This window comes from Eschrichtius robustus, chromosome 11, assembly GCF_028021215.1.
Source record: "Eschrichtius robustus isolate mEscRob2 chromosome 11, mEscRob2.pri, whole genome shotgun sequence".
Classification (NCBI taxonomy): domain Eukaryota; kingdom Metazoa; phylum Chordata; class Mammalia; order Artiodactyla; family Eschrichtiidae; genus Eschrichtius; species Eschrichtius robustus.
The window spans coordinates 108,662,263-108,681,919 of record NC_090834.1 but is presented as its reverse complement, the minus strand read 5'-3'; the positions used below and the strand labels follow the sequence as shown (position 1 = coordinate 108,681,919).

At 47.2% G+C, this 19,657-nt stretch overlaps 1 protein-coding gene across 6 annotated transcripts in view; it reads left to right on the top strand.

Moving 5' to 3' along the window:
* Positions 1-1,431: 1,431 nt before the first annotated feature.
* PC (pyruvate carboxylase) overlaps positions 1,432-19,657 on the top strand; it is a 106,554-nt gene continuing 88,328 nt past the window's right edge. The window contains exons 1-2 of one of the 6 annotated variants that reach the window (XM_068554135.1): positions 1,432-1,533; positions 6,373-6,411. The gene's annotated coding sequence lies outside the window, so the exon portion shown is untranslated. Of the gene's footprint in view, positions 1,534-1,889; positions 2,062-2,884; positions 2,906-6,372; positions 6,412-19,657 lie in introns of those variants that run through there. The other 5 variants (XM_068554138.1, XM_068554140.1, XM_068554136.1 and 2 more) reach the window with 5 other exon arrangements.

Here is a 19,657-nt window from a genome sequence, read left to right as displayed (position 1 = left end):
TTGGGGCAAAGGTTGACAGAGTTAGGTTCCAGTGGACCTGGTGGTTGAGAACCTTGGTGGGGGAAGGTGTTAAGTTCTGCAAAATAGCTCAAGAAAGTGCTTCAGGCCAATCTTTATCATTGAAACAGAACTGGAAGTTTACAACTGATTTATTATCTTTGCTATTGTTATTTCTCTTGCCTGATAACAGTGTTTGTTCCCTTAAGATCATTATTACTGAGACCTGTTCAGGGCAAGAATTATGGTCAGGTGAGCTCTATGATGTGATGGCAGAGGCTATTTTTTTTCACCTGCGTCTCCGGCATAGCACCAGGCCCATAGTAGGTGCTCAAGGGATGCTTGTTAATTGAATGAATACCTGAATCTGGAAAACTGGAATTTTAATCCTTGTTCTGGTACTGAAATAGCTGTGTTGGATTGACCCAGGTTGGAGTTCAGCCAGATATGTGGAAGGAAGGACAAAGAAATTGGAGAGACAAACAAAATGGACACAACACAGGGAAGAGAATGGAGTTGTAATATCTCTCCACTCTCAATCATCAAATTTTAGTTAAAAAGATGTTCTCATAGTCCTTGATTCTCCCAACTGTCTAGAAGCAGGTTATTTTTTCTCCATGCCTTGATTACCATCTGATGTACCTTATATTTTATTTTATTTTATCGTCTGTCTTCTCTCACTGGGAGGCAGAAATTTTGGCTTGTTTTGGTCACTCCTGCATCTCCTGGTTGGCACAGAGCCCAATTTTTGAAGCTTTCCGTTCAACCAAGCCTTCTAAACTCTCTAGGTCCTGAGTGGCCTCTATTTACAGATTAGGAAACTGAGGCTCAGAGAGGTGAGGTTGCTTGTCCAGGGTCACACCGAGACTCCTGCCCGTCACCATCACCCCCACAGCTGCTAAAAGACAATCACGTAAACCCGTCTGGCACAAGCACCATTTCCTTCCTCCTGCCCTTCGCAAACCCTTTTCCTCCGACCTCTTCTCCACCCACTAGCGTGCACCTGAGTCTACCCGGATCCCTGAGCCCGAGGTCTCTCTGTTGTGCTTGGGGTTTTGAGAGACACGTGCTACCCGGGTGAATGAATCGCACGTCCCCACCCCCGCCAACAGCCAATCACAGCCTGTCAGAGCCCGGCCACTTCCGCCTATTGCGGGCCGCGGCTGGGGCCTTGAGGCCCACGTGGGGCTCTGGAGACAAGGGAGTAGGTGGTGGTGCGCCAGGGGCGGGCTCCCCCAGCCTCGTCACCAATCCAAGGGCCAGCCCGGGACGGGAGGGGCGGGGCTGATGTGGGGCGCCAAGGCTTAAACGTGACGGGCAGGCGGGCGTAAGGAGGAGTCCTGGGCAGGGGAGCGGTGAGTGACAGAGGACGCTGTCCAGTAACAGGAGGGGTTGGGCTGTCTGAGCCAATAGGAAGTCCGTAAGGCGGGACTGGGACCGCAGCAAGTTCGGTTGCACGGAGACCGCAGCTGTTCCCTGTCAGTGGAGGCAACGGCGGTAGAGACGGTGGCGGCGACTTGCGGCAGCAGCGAGGAGGTGAGTGCTGGCGGCGCTGTGCATTTTCCTTTTCCCGCAGCGGGTCGGAGCGGGTGGGCGTGCGCCGGCGCTGCCGCGGGGGACGCTTATGTAAGGGTCGCGCGCGCCAAGGCGGCGCCGGCTCCACGAGTGACGGCTGGAGGAGACGGCAGCGGGCGGTGCGCGACGCGACGCGACGCGCGCCGCCCCTCCCCTCCCCCTCGCCCTCCCGCGAGGGACTGTTTGCGCGAGCCCGCCCCCCACCCCCGCCCTGGGGACCCCTCTCCCCAGTTCTCCGGGCCCGCCACCGCGCGAGCATCCTTCCCGCGCTGGCGCAGCCCGGTCTCGTCCACTCGGCGCCCTGGGGGCCGCCGGCGGCCTTATTCCTGCTCTCGGGCCCATTTTGCAGATGGAGAAACTGAGGGCACGGAGCCCTCAAATGCCTCGCGCGAGGTCCCTGAGGGCTCGAACCCAAGTCTGTCAGAATCCGGAGCCCAAGTGTCCCCCACCACACTGGAAGTTGCTCAGCTCTGAAGAAAGACGTGGCGTGTAAGGCGAGGGTTTTCCGTGTTACGAGTGCCTGCACTCTGCTTCCCATAGGATCCTCCTGGTAACCCTGGGGGGCATTCTTGTAATTCCACTTAGTTTCAGAAGGGGAAGCTTGGGGCGCCCAGAAGCAGTGATTAGGAGGAGGTGGGGCTGGGCTCAGCCCGTTATTTCTACAGCTTTTAGCAGTTTACAAAGTGCAGTGAGTAGCTGCTGGCCCTCCGGGAAATGCCCTCCTGGGCACGCAGTCTGAAGCCCTGGCTTTGAGGACCTGCCATACAGGTTCCTCCCAGAACATCTTGCTTTGTGTACTTGGAGTGAGTTGTTTCACCTCTGGGGATCCCTTTCCTCATTTCACAAGTGCCGGGGCTAGGTCAGGTCCCTAGGTCCCTGGGAGCTTTGAAATTCTTAAAAATCTGATTAAAATTCATTTTGTGGTAAAGAGGAGGCCAGGGATCCCCATTCTGTAGCTGAGAAAACTGAGGCTCAGAGAGGTGCCGCTATTTGCCAGATCATAACCAGAGCCTCCCCAGTCTTTACCAAGAAGTCTTTGCCTTCCCGTTGCTCCCTTACCCACTGCTACCAGCAGCCTTGGCCTCCCCACCCCCCCACCCTTCCCCTGCCTGTGATGCAAATACTGGAGTGGATGTGCTCAGCATTTCGATGCCCTCGCAGCTACAGCTTTTCTGCTTGCCTGCTCTTCATCTAAACCCTTGAACTCTTCATCACATTCTTTGCACACCTGTCATGTTCAGAGCCCTAGACTGGGTGCTGCGCGAAGACGTGGGAGACGAGGTGCCCCAGAACTGCCAACAAACTGGTTGGGGGAGAGAAAAAGAAACAGAGTGTAAGCAGAAAGTCAGCATGCCGCAGATGTTTGTAGAGAGCTGGTATGGGCGAGGTATGGCCCGAGGAGGACGTGGAAGAGGAAGTTCCGTAGAGGCTGGCAAATCAGGGCAAAACTCACACCAAGGCCAGGGACAGGAGAACTGGACTGGCTGGGGTCTGGATGGGCATGGATTAGGGAAGGCTTGGTGGAGGAGGTGAGTTGTGAGCCTCCTTTTTTTTTTTCTATAAATTTATTTATTTTATTTTTGGCTGCGTTGGGTCTTCGTTGCTGTGTGTGGGCTTCCTCTAGTTGTGGTGAGCGTGGGCGACTCTTCGTTGTGGTGCGCGGGCTTCTCATTGCGGTGGCTTCTCATTGCGGAGCACAGGCTCTAGGTGCACAGGCTTCAGTAGTGTGGCTCGCGGGCTCTATAGTGCAGGCTCAGTAGTTGTGGCTCGCGGGCTCTATAGCACAGGCTCAGTAGTTGTGGCTCGCGGGCTCTATAGCGCAGGCTCAGTAGTTGTGGTGCACAGGCTTAGCTGCTCCGTGGCATGTGGGATCTTCCCGGACCAGGGCTCGAACCTGTGTGCCCTACATTGGCAGGCGGATTCTTAACCATTGCGCCACCAAGGAAGCCTGAGTTGTGAGCCTCTTGATTCCACCGGGGCCAGCAGTGGCGAGGCAGTGATTGGATTTGAGCAGCCAAGGTTTTATGATGAAGTACAGGTGAGTTTTAAGTAACTGGAACCTGGCAGAGGAAGGCTGAGGAAGGTGGAAGGAGAACGTGGAGGAGATAGCACTTCCCAGTTGAGTGTGAGAAGTTTGGTTGGTCACCTCGCAGAGGCCTGTGCAGGAGGCGTTATAAGGTGAGGGCACTTGCTAAGGTGCAGGTGAGTCAGAAGTGAGATTGGGTCCAGAGGCGCCGGGGTGCTTGGTTGGGCTCTGAGGGCCCAGCAGCAGCGGGCCTGAGCTACAGTCTGTTCTGTTTGTGTTCTAGTAAGCAACCTATGAGCACGTGTCCTTGTGAGAAGTTTCTTAGTGGCTGCTCTGCCCTGCAGAAAAGGGCTTTGTTCACTATAGTTGCACAGTATCTATTGGTTGAATTGAATTAGTCTGCCATTCAGAATTTCCACAGTTTACCCCAGAGTCCCCTCTGCTCCTTATCTCTTTATCTTTCTCTACTGAAGCCTGTCCCAGCTTGACTGACTCTCTCCGTGCCAGTTCTCACTTCCAAGATCATCTCTCAGAGGGGTTTGCCTTGATGTTCTAACCCCGGTGGATCCCTCTTGCCTTTGAGGTGCCAGTACAGGTGGCTTGTCGTTTTTTTTTTTTGTTTTTTTTTTTAATCCTCTGCCTTGTTTTCCCTTTGTCTCACTTCCAGCGCCCTGGGTGCTGTGCTAGGTCCCTGTCCCGACACTGTTTGCAGAGGCGTGGGGCACTGGGCCACAGCAGGTCTGCAGACCCAGGTCTCATTCCAAGTCGCAGCACATTCAGGGGCTGCAGGGATGATTGTCGTATGTCAGAGGATCTGGGCGGAAGGCCTGGGCAGGCCCCAGACTGTCCAGATCTCTCCCTGGCACTTTCCCGCGTGAGCTGGAGACCTCAGGCCGGTAAACATTTCCCGTGAGGACTAGTGTGGGCCTTCTCTCTGGCTCCCTCCCAGTAGCATCTTACTCTCTTCTGAACAGGGCCCTCCTCCTCCCATCCAGAAGGCATGCCTGTTTGGGGGCAAGTTTCTCTTCCAGACACATCGTTCACAGAAGTGGGGCATTTGCCTGCTCTCTCTGAAGCCTCACCTGGGCCCGCCTGACCATCTCTTCCCTTCCATCTGTGTCTTAGCTGCCTCTCGTCTCAGCTGTGGATACTTTGCCAAACTGTCAAAGGAGTAAGGCCTGACAGTGGAAGATGGGATAATGACGAAAAGAGGAAACCGTTTCCTCTCCCTTACTGAATGAAAAGATAGGCTCCCACCTGTTGGGCTTTTTCTTCCCTTTGACCCCACAGGTACCCTCTTCTGCCTCAGCCTCATCTGAGACTACTGGCTGTTGCCCCGAAACTCACTTCTTTGTGTCCTTCTGATCTTGTTCCTGGCGATCTTGACTCTGCAGGACTTTTCCTCTTCTCTTGTCCTGTCGAAATTACTCTTCAGGCTTTCCGGCATTAAGCCTTGCTGAATCTATTCAGCTGGACGTGGGTTCTCTCTTTTAATAATAATGATGATAAATAATGATTGATTGTTATTAATAATAAAAGTCAACCTTTGTTGAGCTCTTACTGTGTGGTGGCAGGGACCTTGCTAAGCCCCTTTTATGTATTATTTGATTATCACAACAACCCTACAACAAAAGTACAGTTAGCTCCTTGTTTACAGATGAGGAACTGTGAGTGAAATAACTCCCCCAGAGTCACACAGCTAGGAAAGGGCGCGGCTGGGGTCCTCCCCAAGCTGTCAGGCTCAGCGTACACGCTCGGATCCCTCTCACGTATTATCCTGTTCTTAGCTCTATTAGCTAGCCCCCAACAGTGGTGCTCCACGCAGGGTATGTGCTCAAGACGTATTTTATTGAATTGAATGCCCCAAACATTCATTTTCAGCCTTGACATAATCTACCAAGGCAACTCGTTTTCTTGGAACGTGGACTTAGTTCATTTGATGGTTTGCTGGCCTCTGTCTCCATTTTGCTCTTTACTGACCAGTGGCTAAAGCTAACGGACAGGCGTGGCCTTTCAAAAACAAGCAGTCTGTAAACTCCAGAAAGTGGTCACGCACCACCAACTGGGCTCCCATGGGTCCAAGCGCAGGGTGTGCTCTTTGTGTGTGGGGTGGTGGTCTCTGCAGGGAGGGATCTGAGGACATAGCCGGCGAAATAGGAGACACATCAGCTTCTTCATTTGTGTCCAGTTGCAGAGTGAGACAGGAACCAGGCTCAGAGAATCCGGAGGCGAGGTAGCTCCTGAAGGATTGGAGGTGGCTCTGCAGAGAAAATTGGCCTGAGGTTGGATGGGAGTGGGCAGGAGGACCAGGCACTTCAGATCAAACAAGAAAAGTTTCTAGAACTTCTTGTTCTTGTGTAGGGGGGTGCCAGAGAAAGGTTTTACTTAAATGCTTCTTACTAGGCACGTCGGCCAACGTCTGAACGCGTCCTCTATACCAGGCACGGTGCCAGTGCTTTGAGTGTGTACCTCCTCGGGAACCCTCCGACCTGGGTGGTGGTGTTACTCCCATTTCACAGATGAGGAAACAAGCTTTGAGTGGTTCTGGGAGCGGGTGGCAAAGCAGCAAGAATAGAGCCCAGGCAGTTGGACAACAGAGCTGGGGTGCTCTCAGCCCCGCGCTGTCCTGGTGGCCCCCCAGGTACCCCTGAGATCAGGGGAAGCAAAGCAGCAGTTCTTCTCTGGGTTCTAAGTCTGTGTTCCTGCTATGCCTGGCTTCTCTGGGGAGTGCTGGGAGAGAAACGAGGGTAACACTTTCTTTTTCTTTTATTTAGATAACGCCTGCCTCCTGAGAGCTGACGATACACTTGAGGGTAAGTCCTGTGCCTGGATCCAGGTCAGTGGGATGCCTGTGGGAGCAGCAGCTGTAGATGTTAGCAGTCCTGGCACGTCAGTGATCAAGCTCACTAAATAAAAAAGGCCAAGCTCTGATTTTTGGAAAATATATGCAGTCTTTGTCTGTTCCCGACTCTCTTGGTTTTCTTGGTTTTCACAGGAAAGTGATGTCTGGCTCCCTGCTGGCCCCAGTTGGCTGCTGGCCAGCCTCAGCAGGAGGCTCTACTTCTGGAAGGGTGTGGCTTGGGCCGCCTGGTGGTGGGGGAGAGCGGCGAGGCTCCTCAGGACCACAGGAAGGAAGCATCTGTAGGGCTGGGCAGCCTCTGGGAAGAGCGCTTGAGTCCATGTGGAGAGCAGGCAGCTGGGCACAGGAGGTGGCTCTGTCAGCTGGCTGTAAAAGCACTTGACACATGTGTCCAGACAGCGATGAGGGGGTGAAGGTGGACTTGCCCCTTCTTCCCCCCACATAGTGCTCTGTGTGGCAGCACGGCCCTGTATAACCTCCCGCTCTTAAGGTTTCCCCTCACACAGGAAACCCCACTGATTGCATTGATCCCGGTGCATCTCTGCAGCCTGAATTCCAAGGCCCTCGGGTCCGGGGTCCACCTGATGGCCTGTGAGAGGGCCCTAGCCGGGCACGGTCCTGGCTCTGTGTAGCGTCCCGCCTGCATTTCAGACACTGATATGCTCTTCCCTTCATCCAGAGGCAGGCCAGCCGCTACCCCCTGTTTCACAGCCAGGTGCCCTGGGAACTTAGTGGCTCAGGGACAACTTTTCCCAGAGCTCAGGTCCAGTGCTCAGTGTGGAGATTCCTTTGTCGGGGGATTTTTTTCAGATGATCCTTCAGAACCCATAAGCTGTTCTCCGTCCTGAGATTTTTCCACAGTCCTCACGTGTCCTAGGTCTTGGGCCAGGAGTGGCCGTTTTCCACTCTGAGATGGAGTTTGCTTGGAAAAGTGGGCGGAGTGTAAAGGCAGGTGGTATGAGAGGAAATGCCTCCGGACCTTTGACAGACTCCACCCTCCACAAACTTCCCACTGTTCTCTCTGCTTGCTCTCGGTCTCCCATCTTGGCTGATAGAGTTGAATGTTGTTGCTCTTACTGGCATCCCTGTGAGGAGAAGAGGGGCAGTTGGGTGACAGTCCCAATTTCTCAGCTTACGGAGCTGAGAAATTGGGGCCCAGAGAAGGCTAATTAGCAGAATCCAAGATTCTGACACCCCTCCTTTTTTTTTTTTTTTTCCAGAGTGTCATCTTTTTTTTTTTTTAATTTGTTTTATTTTTAATTTTAATTTTTTTAAAATTTATTTTATATTTTATTTTTATTTTTTATTTATTTTATTTATGGCTGTGTTGGGTCTTCGTTTCTGTGCAAGGGCTTTCTCTAGTTGTGGCAAGCGGGGGCCACCCTTCATCGCGGTGCACGGGCGTCTCACTATCGCGGCCTCTCTTGTTGCGGAGCACAGGCTCCAGACGCGCAGGCTCGGTAGTTGTGGCTCACGGGCCTAGCTGCTCCGCGGCATGTGGGATCTTCCCAGACCAGGGCTCGAACCCGTGTCCCCTGCATTGGCAGGCAGACTCTCAACCACTGCACCACCAGGGAAGCCCCCAGAGTGTCATCTTTCTTGCATGTCTTCCCCAAATCCATCAGTAGGAAGGGAAAATTAGTCACCAGGAAGGGCCTTCTTCTGCCAGGTCATCTAATTTGTTAAAGCTTGTTTGGCTTTTCAGTCCCTACTTCCCTCCTGAGTCCATGGAGCTTTGCTTAGTTACTGTAACTAAGACTCTGCCATTGATGATTCCCGCCTTCCCCTGTCCTCCTCCTTTTGGTCGCCTTGGTGATCCTGGAGGGAGGTAGATGTGGGCTTTTTTTTTTTTTTAAGTATTATTCCAGAAGGCATAACCCTGGGTCATCTCAACACCCCCTCATTGCTGCTGTTCCTCACCTCCTTATCCTGATTTGCCTGTGGGCCGGGGGGCATTTGGCGGTGGTGCTGGGATATCCAGGGCAGCTCTAGGTACATTTCCACCAGCTGTGGACCAGACTCCATATGTGGCAGCTCCTCTCTGGCTGAGGCCTCGGGAAAATTCCATGATCTGGCTGTGCTGAGTCATGCTTAGTCTCTGAGGATACGTGTGTCACCTTTCGCATGTCTGTCACTGGTCAGCCCAGGGTCTGGGAAAGGCTGCAGTTACTATAGAGTGATATCATGCTGCTGATCTTTTCTATTTGCCCATCGCTGTATGCTTCTCCGAGTGCTTTTACTAATGTGCTGTTTATCAATGTGAAATTGATTAATATTAAATCATTTATAATAAGTGGATTATTCTGGAAAACATTCCTCTCATGAATGAGGAAACTGAAGTTCGGTGAGACCAAGTGACTTGGTGAGTTTTGGGTGACTGGTGAGTAGCCTGTTTGAGTGAGATTTTTTTAATCATCCCCCCGCCCCTGGGTTTTTGTGTAATGCAAAGATTATTCAGAAGTTACTTTGACTGTAAAAATTGATTTTCAGTTTGTTCAAGTTACAAACTCAAAAATCTCATTCTTCCTTTAAGGGCCAGTCTTCTACATTTAGCTTTTAAGTGTAGCCTACAAATCTTTCTGTTCTACTTATGATTCTAGAAAATTTTAATAATCACTTTAAGGGGTCTTTGGGTTAATACTTGATCCATTTGCAATCTTAACTCATTTGAAAATTTTAAATTGAGTTTATGAATTACATTCAACTTCCTTTAATAATACTTGCAATTGTCTGATTACCAAATCTTTAATACTTAAATATTCCTGTTTAACTAATAAATTAAACTGACTCTTAAATTTTCTTAAACATCCCTATACTGTTTTATCTTATTTTTTCACACAGCTTTACTGAGGTATTTTTGACATAATAAATCGCACATATTTAAAGTGTACAATTTATATTTTGACATATGCACGCACTTGTGAAACCATGACCACAATTAAGATAGTGATTATCCAAAAGTGTCCTTGTGCCCCTTGGTAATCCCTGCCTCCCACCCCTCTCTGCCTCTACCATCTCCAAGTAACCACTGAACTGCTTTCTGTTACTATAGATTAATTTGCATTTTCTGGAATTTTACATAAGTGGAATCATGTATGTACTCCTTTTTTGTCTGGCTTCATTCACTCAGCATAATTATTTTGAGGTTTGTCTATGTTGCATGTATGAATAGTTCCTTTTATTGCTAAGTAATATTACATTAGTGGATATTCCACAATTTGTTTATCTCTTCACCTGTTGGTCATTTTAGTTGTTTCCAGTTTTTGGTGATTCTAAATAAAGCTGCTGTGAACCTCTGTACAAGTCTTTGTATGGACATATATCTCCTTTTATCTTGGGCAAATGTGTAGGAGCAGAGTGGCTGGATCATATGGTAGGTATATGTTTAACTTAAACTGCCCGACCATTTTCCAAAGTGGTTATACCATTTTCCATTTCCACCAGCAGCAGACGAGGGTTCTGGTCCCTCCACACCCTTACCAACACTGGAGGCGGTCAGTCTTTTTCATTTTAGCCATTCTGAAAGGTATGTAGTGGCATCTCATGGTGGTTTCAATTTGAATTTCCCTGGTAGCTAATGATGTTGAGCATCTTTTCATGTGCTTATTTGTCATCTGCCAATACCGATATTATTTTATTTTTTATTCGTTTTTTAAAACTTCATCTTTTTTTCTTTTTTTTAAAAAATGTTTTATTTATTTTATTTTATTTATTTATTTTTGTCTGCGTTGGGTCTTCGTTGCTGCGTGTGGGCTTTCTCTAGTTGTGGTGAGCGGGGGCTGCTCTTTGTTGTGCTGCGCGGGCTCCTCATTGCGGTGGCTTCTCTTGTTGCAGAGCACAGGCTCTAGGCACGCAGGCTCAGTAGTTGTGGCGCACGGGCTCAGTAGTTGTGGCACGCGGGCTCAGTGGTTGTGGCGCATGGGCCTAGTTGCTCCGCGGCATGTGGGATCCTCCCGGACCAGGGCTCGAATCCGTGTCCCCTGCATTGGCAGGCAGATTCTTAACCACTGCGACACCAGGGAAACCCCAATACTGATTTTAAACTTAGTAAAATTCCGAGTTAAAATCCTAAGTTTAAACCAATTACTCAGTTACATATTTTAATTGGAATCTTGAGACTGACTCGTTACTCTGAACAGACCAAATTCCCTTGAACATTGAAGTACATAAAGTAACAGATACACACAGATTTCTTAACACAAAATTATAAATACTATGGTTTTTATTTTCTTAGGCATATTTATATGCTTAAATTTAGTCTTCCTGGAATTAAAGAAGCTTGCCTAATAAGGAGATAATGATATGATCTCAAACTGTAGTAAATTACTTTCCTAAGCGACGTTTGGAGTTTCTTTCTCAACTGGATAACACTTTTTTTATAATTCAAGAGATTGCTGTCCAGGGTGAAACTAGGTCTTAGTCTTTGAATCCAACTGCTAGGCAGAGCCCCGAGTCATTGCCATTTTGCCCCCAATTGGGGATGGTTTGATAGCCCATGTGCCCTGGATTGAAGCATGCCTAATCCTTCTCTTCTCATGGAACTCTGCACTTCTACACCCAGGCTGCTACGCTGTGTGACTGGATTCAATTAATCTACTTGAGGCTTCATTTCTGTGCACTATGGCCACAAAATAGGTGGAATTAAAATACAAAATAGGTGGAATTTAGATTCTGCCTATTTTCCAAACCTTTGATCAAGGACTAGTTTTAAAATCTTGCCAGTGGGACTTCCCAGGTGGTGCAGTGGTTAAGAATCCACCTGCCAGTGCAGGGGACATGGGTTCAAGCCCTGGTCCAGGAAGATTCCACATGCTGCGGAGCAGCTAAGCCTGTGCGCCACAACTACTGAGCCTGCGCTCTAGAGCCCGCCAGCCACAACTACTGAGCCCGTGTGCCTGGAGCCCATACTCCACAACTAAGAGAAGCCACTGCAATGAGAAGCCTGCGCACTGCAACAAAGAGTAGCCCCTGCTCTCCACAACTAGAGAAAAGCCTGCGCGCAGCAATGAAGACCAAATGCAGCCAAAAATAAATAAATTAATTAATTAATTAATAAAAAAAAAAAATCATGCCAGTGACACAGCAGTGCGGGAATTTGAGTCCCAGTCTTCTGTGTCTGGGTCTGGTGTTTCCTCCCTATATCTTACATCTTATCAAATGCAGAGAAAGGGAGTCTGGTACTTAAGGGTTCTTGGTTTCTGGTCAGGCTTGGTTACTAAGAAATTCTGACACCCGAAACCCATGCCTGCCTTTTCGTATTCTTTAGTTCATCCCCCTGGAAATGGTGAGAACCCTGGCCTCTCCCTAACCTCCTAGTGGAGAGCTACAAGTCTCTTTGGAGGGGCATTGTCATCAAACTCTTGTTAGAGATTTGGATATTTTATTTATTTAATTTTTTTTAAAGTGATTTTTTAAAAATTTATTTTTAATTTATTTATTTTTGGCTGCATTGGGTCTTCATTGCTGTGCACGGGCTTTCTCTAGTTGCAGCAAGCGGGGGCTACTCTTCGTTGCAGTGCGTGGGCTTCTCATTGCGGTGGCTTCTCTTGTTGCGGAGCACGGGCTGTAGAGCACAGGCTCGGTGGTTGTGGCGCCCGGGCTTAGTTGCTCCGTGGCATGTGGGATCTTATCGGACCAGGGCTCGAACCCGTGTCCCCTGCATTGTCAGGCGGATTCTTAACCACTGTGCCACCAGGGAAGTCCCAGAGATTTGGATTTTAGATGATAAACAGATGTGGACTTGCATTCCTGTCTTGGTTACTGGGTGTGGCCTTAGGAAGCTTGTGACTGGTGAGTGGGACCTGGCTGAAAATTATTAATGCAGTCTGACCTCTCCCCTGTTCTCTGATGCTTATGTGGCTCCATATGGGTAAAAGCACAGGTCTGTGGAGTTCCACGAAAAGGAAATTTGAATGGGGGACTGTCTTAGATTCCTGCTTTTCAGAAGTTTTAAATACAGTCCTTCCTTACCTTTGACTCTGAGTTCCCCCTTCAGGTGGTGAAGGAGCATTGCGTGATACACAGCGTGAGAGTCTTATTAAATGGCAGTGACATCACTGAGTATCAGAACCTCCATCCAAAGAGATAGGAAAATGTGCTCCATTTCAGGGCAGGGCATTAAATGGCAGAGGATACAGAGAAAATTAAAACTAAAACTTAAAAAAAAAAAGGCATTTGACAAGGCATTTGACATGACAATTTCAGTTCTAGAAATGTAACCTAAGGTATAATAAGACAAGCACACAAGCATACTAGGCTGTTTGGATCAGCATTTTTATAGCAAAAAAAATGGGAAACCACCAAATGTACATCAGAAAAGAATTGCTACATATGCAGTCCATTCAGTGTTATACAATGCAGCTTTAAACATAGCCCATGTACCCTGATCAAACTGTTGCTGTAAACCTATTACCACAGAGCAAGAGCCAAGATACTTTTACTCGAGAAAGGTAAAACAAAGTGTATAATACCTCATTTTGGTTATTTTGGAACGTTATTCCATTTTTTTTTTCTGGATGCTGGAATTATAAAATTATGTGTTTAATAAATGTTGCTGTGTCTTTGTAAATAATCAGATTTTAAAAAAAATTTAGAGAAGTGTGGCATTTAAGACACTATTTGGGGCTTAAGATCAAGTACAGAGTATTTAAGTATCAGAGTTCTTTTACCCGTATTCTTCAAAAAATTGTTTAGAGGGATGAAAACCTCTTTCTAACTTCCATATGAGATATAGATTCCTCGGGAATGGTGAAATAAGGAGTTCTTAAAAGATATTCCTCTGTAAAAGAAATGAGAAAACTGGCAAAAATTGTCAGAATCAACTTTTTCAGAACTCTGGAAATTAACCAAAGGCTTGCAGCAATCCAGGGAACATTTATTCAAGAAAAATGGCTGACTCTTGTTTTCAACAAAAAATTATGAGGCATGTAAAGAATGGCATGTACACAGGAAAAGACACAAATCAGTAGAAACTGTCCCTGAGGAAACTCAGGCCTTAGACTTTATAGACAAAGACTTTAAATCATCTATTTAAAAATATGTTTAGGACTTCCCTGGCAGTCCAGTGGTTAAGACTCGGAGCTTCCACTGCAGGGGACACGGGTTTGATCCCTGGTTAGGGAATTAAGACGATCCCCCATGCCTCGCTGCATGGGCGAAAAAAAATGTTTAAAGAACTAAAGGAAAGTCTGAGAACAATGCCTCACCAAAAAGAGATGATCAATATGGGATAGAAATTACCAAAAAAAAAAAAAAAAAAATTTATGGAGTTGAAAATTACAATAAGTAAAGTGAAAAAATCACTAGGAGCTCAACAGCAGAGTTGGGCAGGCAGAAGAATCAGCAAACTTTTTTTGTTTTGGGCACGCCACACAGACTGTGGGATCTTAGTTCCCCGACCAGGGATTGAACCCGCACCCTCGGCAGTGAAAGCGCAGAGTCCTAACCACTAGACCACCAGGGAATTCCCAGAATCAGCAAACTTGAAGATAGGTCAATTGAGGTTAAACACTGAGAAACAGAAGGAAAAAAGAATGAAGGAAAATGAGCAGAGCCTCAGACACCTACAGCATACGCATGTTGGGAGTCCTAGAAAGAGGGTAGAAAGGAGCAGAATGAATGTTTGATGAAATAATAGCCCTAAAATTCCCAAATTTGATGAAAAACGGTAATTTATGTACTCAGGAAGTTCAGTGAACTCCAAGTAGGATAAAATCAAAGAGATCCACACCTAGACACATCATAATCAAAGAATCTTGAAAGCAGCAAGAGATAAGCGACTCATCACAAGGACCTTTGATAAGGTTAAGAGCTCACTTCTCCTTGGAAACCATGGATGCCAGAAGGCAGCAGGATGAACATAGATGCCATATGAGGCAAAACCTTCAACTGTATTTGATCTTTGAGCCTTAGATGGCTCTGATCTCTTCCATCTTCAGGGATAACATGTCAGTGTAGTCCCTAAATAACAATTACTCAAGCTCCTTTCACACTTGACCTGTAGGAATTCTTTTACCAAGTTCCCCTCTGCAGGTATTTTTAGAAATACCTAAGGAATACTTATTATGTGTTCCACCAAGCCTGGGACATAGTTGGGGCTCAAAAAATCTTTGTTAAATGAATGAAATCTACCTGGGTTACTGATTTCCTTGGCCAGCTGTCTATTTTCTCTTCTGGATGTCACTAGTTCTCCCTGTCTTAGGGTTGTTGCCTCCTTCCTCATACTATTTTGCCTTCAACATGCAAAAAGACTTATCTCATAACTTCTCAAAGTACATCTTTTAAAAATATTACCAGGGCTTCTGGGTGGCGCAGTGGTTAAGAATCTGCCTGCCAGTGCAGGGGACCCAGGTTCGAGCCCTGGTCCGGGAAGATCCCACATGCCGCAGAGCAACTAAGCCCGTGCGTCACAACTACTGAGCCTGTGCTCTAGAGCCCGCGAGCCACAACTACTGAAGCCCACGTGCCTAGAGCCCGTGCTCCGCAACAAGAGAAGCCACCGCAGTGAGAAGCCCACGCACCACAACAAAGAGTAGCCCCCGCTCGCCACAACTAGAGGAAGCCCGCGCACAGCAACGAAGACCCAACACAGCCAAAAATAAAAATAAATAAATAAATTTTTAAAAATAAAATAAAAATATTACCAGATATTTCACAAAATTTTACTGAATGCTTGGGGATAGCAGGATGGAATTACAACACAGAAAAAAAGTTTTGTCCCCAAAGGTGAATTCAACCTTTACCTCAAGAAAAATAGAACAACTACTATAATCTACTAATGGCAGCCTCGCCCCTACCCATCAGCCATCAAGGTTTCAACAAATACTGGGGTCTAATCTCAACTATCTCACCCCAGGACACTATGCAACCAACTGCTGATGTTGTGTTGCTTTTGTTGTTGATAATATTCCTTATATGTGTATCACACTTCATAGTTTTATTCTTTATTGGACAGTTCTCATTGGGACAGGTTAAGGTCATGGTTTCATCGTCATGGATGATGGATCAGAGGTTCGGGGGGGGGGGGTTCAGTGACTTACCCAGCTCCACCAGTAAGAGGCAGAGCCAAGCTTTGGAAGCAGCAGTTCCGGTTCCTGGCCTTGGGTTCTTCCTGCTGTCCCACAGAATATTAGAACATGATGCCTCAGTGTCACTGTGCGCAGGTCTGAAAAGACCAACCCGAAACTCTCCGACTTTCCTACTTAAATTAATCTCTTGATCCGTGTTTGCTGCTTTTGTCCCAAAAGCCATTTGTTGTCACCTGGGCTTGTGGCCAGTTGGGAGTCTTCACTCAGGGCAGGGCTCTGCTCCCTGCCATGTTGCCTAAGACCTTTTGCCTTTCCTCAGCCTTTCTGGATTTTGACTATTCAGTTCCAGCCGGTTGCAAAACAGCTGTTTGTGTTTTTGCTGACCCGAATCATCTTTCCATCCCTTTTTACTTCTGATATTCTTAAATGGCAGTTTCAATATTTGGCAAAATAAATTCCCCGTGATCTAGTCCTGAGTTTCACACTTGACTGAATGGTTTAAAAAGGGCAAAAGTTATTACTGTGCATTATTCTAAGAAAGTGTTTGTTCTTTCCTCAAGCATTTGCTGTGCATCTGTGGCAGGCACAGATGGATCTGACGACATGGCGCCTGCCTTCAGTCGCTTATCCTGTGGTTGAGGAGAGAAGGGATGCATGTCCTGGGGCAAAATACATGCTCGCTCAAGTAGTAACTAGCTAATAAGGAACAGTCATAACTGCTGTTTACTGAGTGCTGTTTCTGTGGCAGGTAAGATGCTAAATGCAAAAACGAATGTAGAAAATTACCAGGCAAGTTCCTTAGGCTCTTTGAGCTTTGGTTTCCTCGTCTATAACATAGGGGCAATAAGACCTTCTTCACGGTGATATTGGGGGGATTAAATGAAATAACGTAAAGCGGCACATAGTGGGCACATCCTAGTGGTGGCTGTGTTGATGGGGCCAGTGGAGAATAGTTCCAGGAGAACTCATTATGGAGAGTAGAATACATGAGGCCAAGGGCCTGCAAGCTGAGGGGACTGGGTGGGAGGGGAGCTGCTCAGAAAGGACTTCTTGGGAGAGCTGGCCCTTGAATGAGGGAGTCACATTGGGGTTGGTGGAGAGGAGGGGACGGTACCCAGAAAGTGGCACACGGAGCAAAGTCATGGCGATGAGAAGAGCCAGGCATGGGAAAGGTGTGATGCCCCTAGCCTCACTGGCAGGAGGAAGGCGATGGATGGTCCATGAAGGTGGAGATTTGTGTCTGCTTTGTTTTCTGCTGAACCCACAGGACCCTGGCACTTAGGAAACCCTGTTAAAAAAAAAAAAGGATGCTGTTGGGGAGTAGCGAGCGTCGGGGCTGGGAGGTTCATTCTGTGAATGCCCAGCTGCCTGTTGGGATTTGAGACAACAAGAAGCCTCTGAGATGCTTGAGCTGGCGACCCCCAGAAAGGTGAATGGGGTTTTGAGAAACTCTTCTGGAAGCAGTGAGCCGGCTGACCTGGCATGGGGAGAGGCAGGAGGTCAGGGTGGGGGACCAGCTCTGAGAGGCAGTTGTCGTAATTCAGACCTGCTGTTGCCACGTGTGTGGACCAGGGAAGGGGTGGTGATGGGAAGGAAGAAGTGAACACAGAAGAAAGGTTGTCGTGGGGAGAAGTGGAGAGAGGACTTGGAGAGCTCTAGTTTGTAACTCTACCTCTGTCCTGAAATGCAGAGCAAGAAAAGCCACGCATTCATGTAGCTGAAGGACTGAGGTCGGGGAAAGTGGAGAGGCGTAGAAATAAGGAGTTGAAATGGGGTGCCATCTTTGGAGATGGGCTATTAAACCCAACTCAAAATTTCCTGAGAAAATTGAGTTTGCTTGAGACCGGAGCAGTTAGTCCTGAGAACTTGCCTGGAGAAAAGTTAGAATAGACGGGGGACACCTGCTGATGAGAGGGGAAGTGCTTGGAGACTGAAGTCACAAGTTAGGGGATGGTCAGCTTTACCTTCTATTGTAGAAAAGGTCTGAGTCTAGTCCTGTAGCTGGCCTCTCCCTTTGTTGTTCTTACAACTGTGAGTCAGTTTTCTTCCCCCTCATGACTCACTTTTGCAGCTGGGGAGAACACACAGCCTAAAGAGGCTTTCTCTCCAGGGGGCAGATGAAGGACATTTCTGGGGCAGAGGGCCTCAGAATGTAGCCATTCCTGGCAGACTTATGGCCCCAGAAGGACATTTCAGTCACTGCCTCTTTGAGATTTTTGTCCCAGATCAGCCAGCCCAGCAGAGTAAGCCCAAGTGGTCAGTTATCGATGGGATCCCAACCAGGGGTCTCTGATGGTGTTTTTTACCTTCAGCATCTCTAACACCAAATGTGTGCTGTTTTTCCCAGCACCAACAAATTCTCTGACTCTCTGACACCAACTGGGTGATCTACAATTTAATTCAGTTCTGACACTAACCACCTGGAGTTAGTGCAGATACCAGAGGTTAAGGGCGCAGTCCCACAAGACTGTCCCTATTTCAGTCCCCAGTCCCCAGTCCCCAGTTACCACCTGTACTTCTGACCAACCGGCTAGAAATAGGGCATTCCCACCTAGGTTTGATAATTTGCTGTAATGGCTCATAGAACTCAGGGAAACACTTTACTTACATTTACTGATTTATTTTAAAGGATACAAATAAACAGCCAGATAAAGGGGTACTTTAGGTGAGGTCTGGAAGGATCCAGGCACAGGATCTTCTGTCCCCATGGAGTTAGGGTGTCTCACCCTCCTGGCATTCACCAACCAGGAAGTTCCCTGAACCCTGTGGTTTAGGGTATTTATGGAGGTTCCATTGTGTAGGCATGATTGGCCATTGGTGATTAACTCAACCTCCAGCTCCTCCCCACTTCCTCGAAGTCCGGGGTTAGGGCTGAAAGTGCCAATCCTCTAATCACGTGGTTGCTTCCTGCGGTAGCCAGCCCCTATCCTGACGCTATATCTAGGGGCTCACCAAGAGTCATTGTACCAGCACAAACTCAGGCGTGGTTGAAAGGGACTTTTATGAATAACAAAAGGTGCTCCTCTCATCCCTATCACTCAGGAAATTCCAAGCGTTTTAGAAACTCTCGTGCCAGGAACCTAGGGCAAAGACCAAATATATATTTCTTATTATATCACAACATTGCAGGGTCTCTGTGGAATTCTGGGCTTGGATGGGCTGGAGTTGTACCCTGGCTGTGAAATCTTTTGAGATGATGGAGTACCTTCCACCCTGAAATCTGAGGTCTCGTGAAACAGTTACTGATAAGGCAAAGAAAGCCCAGGTGTGACCCAGGTAATGGCCTCAGCAGCGCTACACTTGAACCTAATAGAGTTTTATAACAGGTTACCAAGTGGTAACCCAAAAGATTAGGGCTTGACTTAAAAAAAAAAAAAAAAAAAAAAGAGTTTTATATTTTAGCTCAGTAATACTTGCACCTGGTACAGATGTATAAAGGTATAAAAATCTCCTTTTGTTTTCTCTCCCTTATAACCCATTTCCTCTCCCTAGAGGCCACCTCTGGTTAAAGTGTCTTGTCTATCCTTTTAGAGATGATGTGGCCATTTAAAATAGACGTATATTTCTGTTCTTTTTTTCTCCTACACCCTCTCTCTGCTCTGTGCCCTTTTCATTTATCAATGTATCTTAGAGATCTTCCATATCAGTACAGATGTCTGCCTCACTCTTTTTTTTTTTAAATAAAATGCACATCTTTATTTGTATATTAGAGAGTCTGAAGGAATATATACCAAACTGTTAGTTCTATTTGAGGAAAAAAAGGGAGGGTATCAGTTACTGTGTTTTCACTTGCAAATAATAGAAAATATAGACACAAATATGCTTAAATAATAAATGGAATATATTAACCAAGTAACCAAAAAGCTCAGAGGTGAAGTGGGCTTGGGTGAAGGGTTGATACAGGAGTTCAACAGTGTCATTCAGCTGCCAGCTTTTCTCTGTCTTGCCCTTTGCCTTCAGAGGTAAAAGCTTCTTGAGGACATTATGCTAAGTGAAATAAGCCAGACAAAAAAGGACAAATACTGTATGATTCCACTTATATAAGGTACCTAGAACTGTCAAACTCTTTTTTTTTAAACATCTTTATTGGAGTATAATTGCTTTACAATGTTGTGTTAGTTTCTGCTGTATAACCAAGTGAATCAGCTATATGCATACGTATATCCCCATATC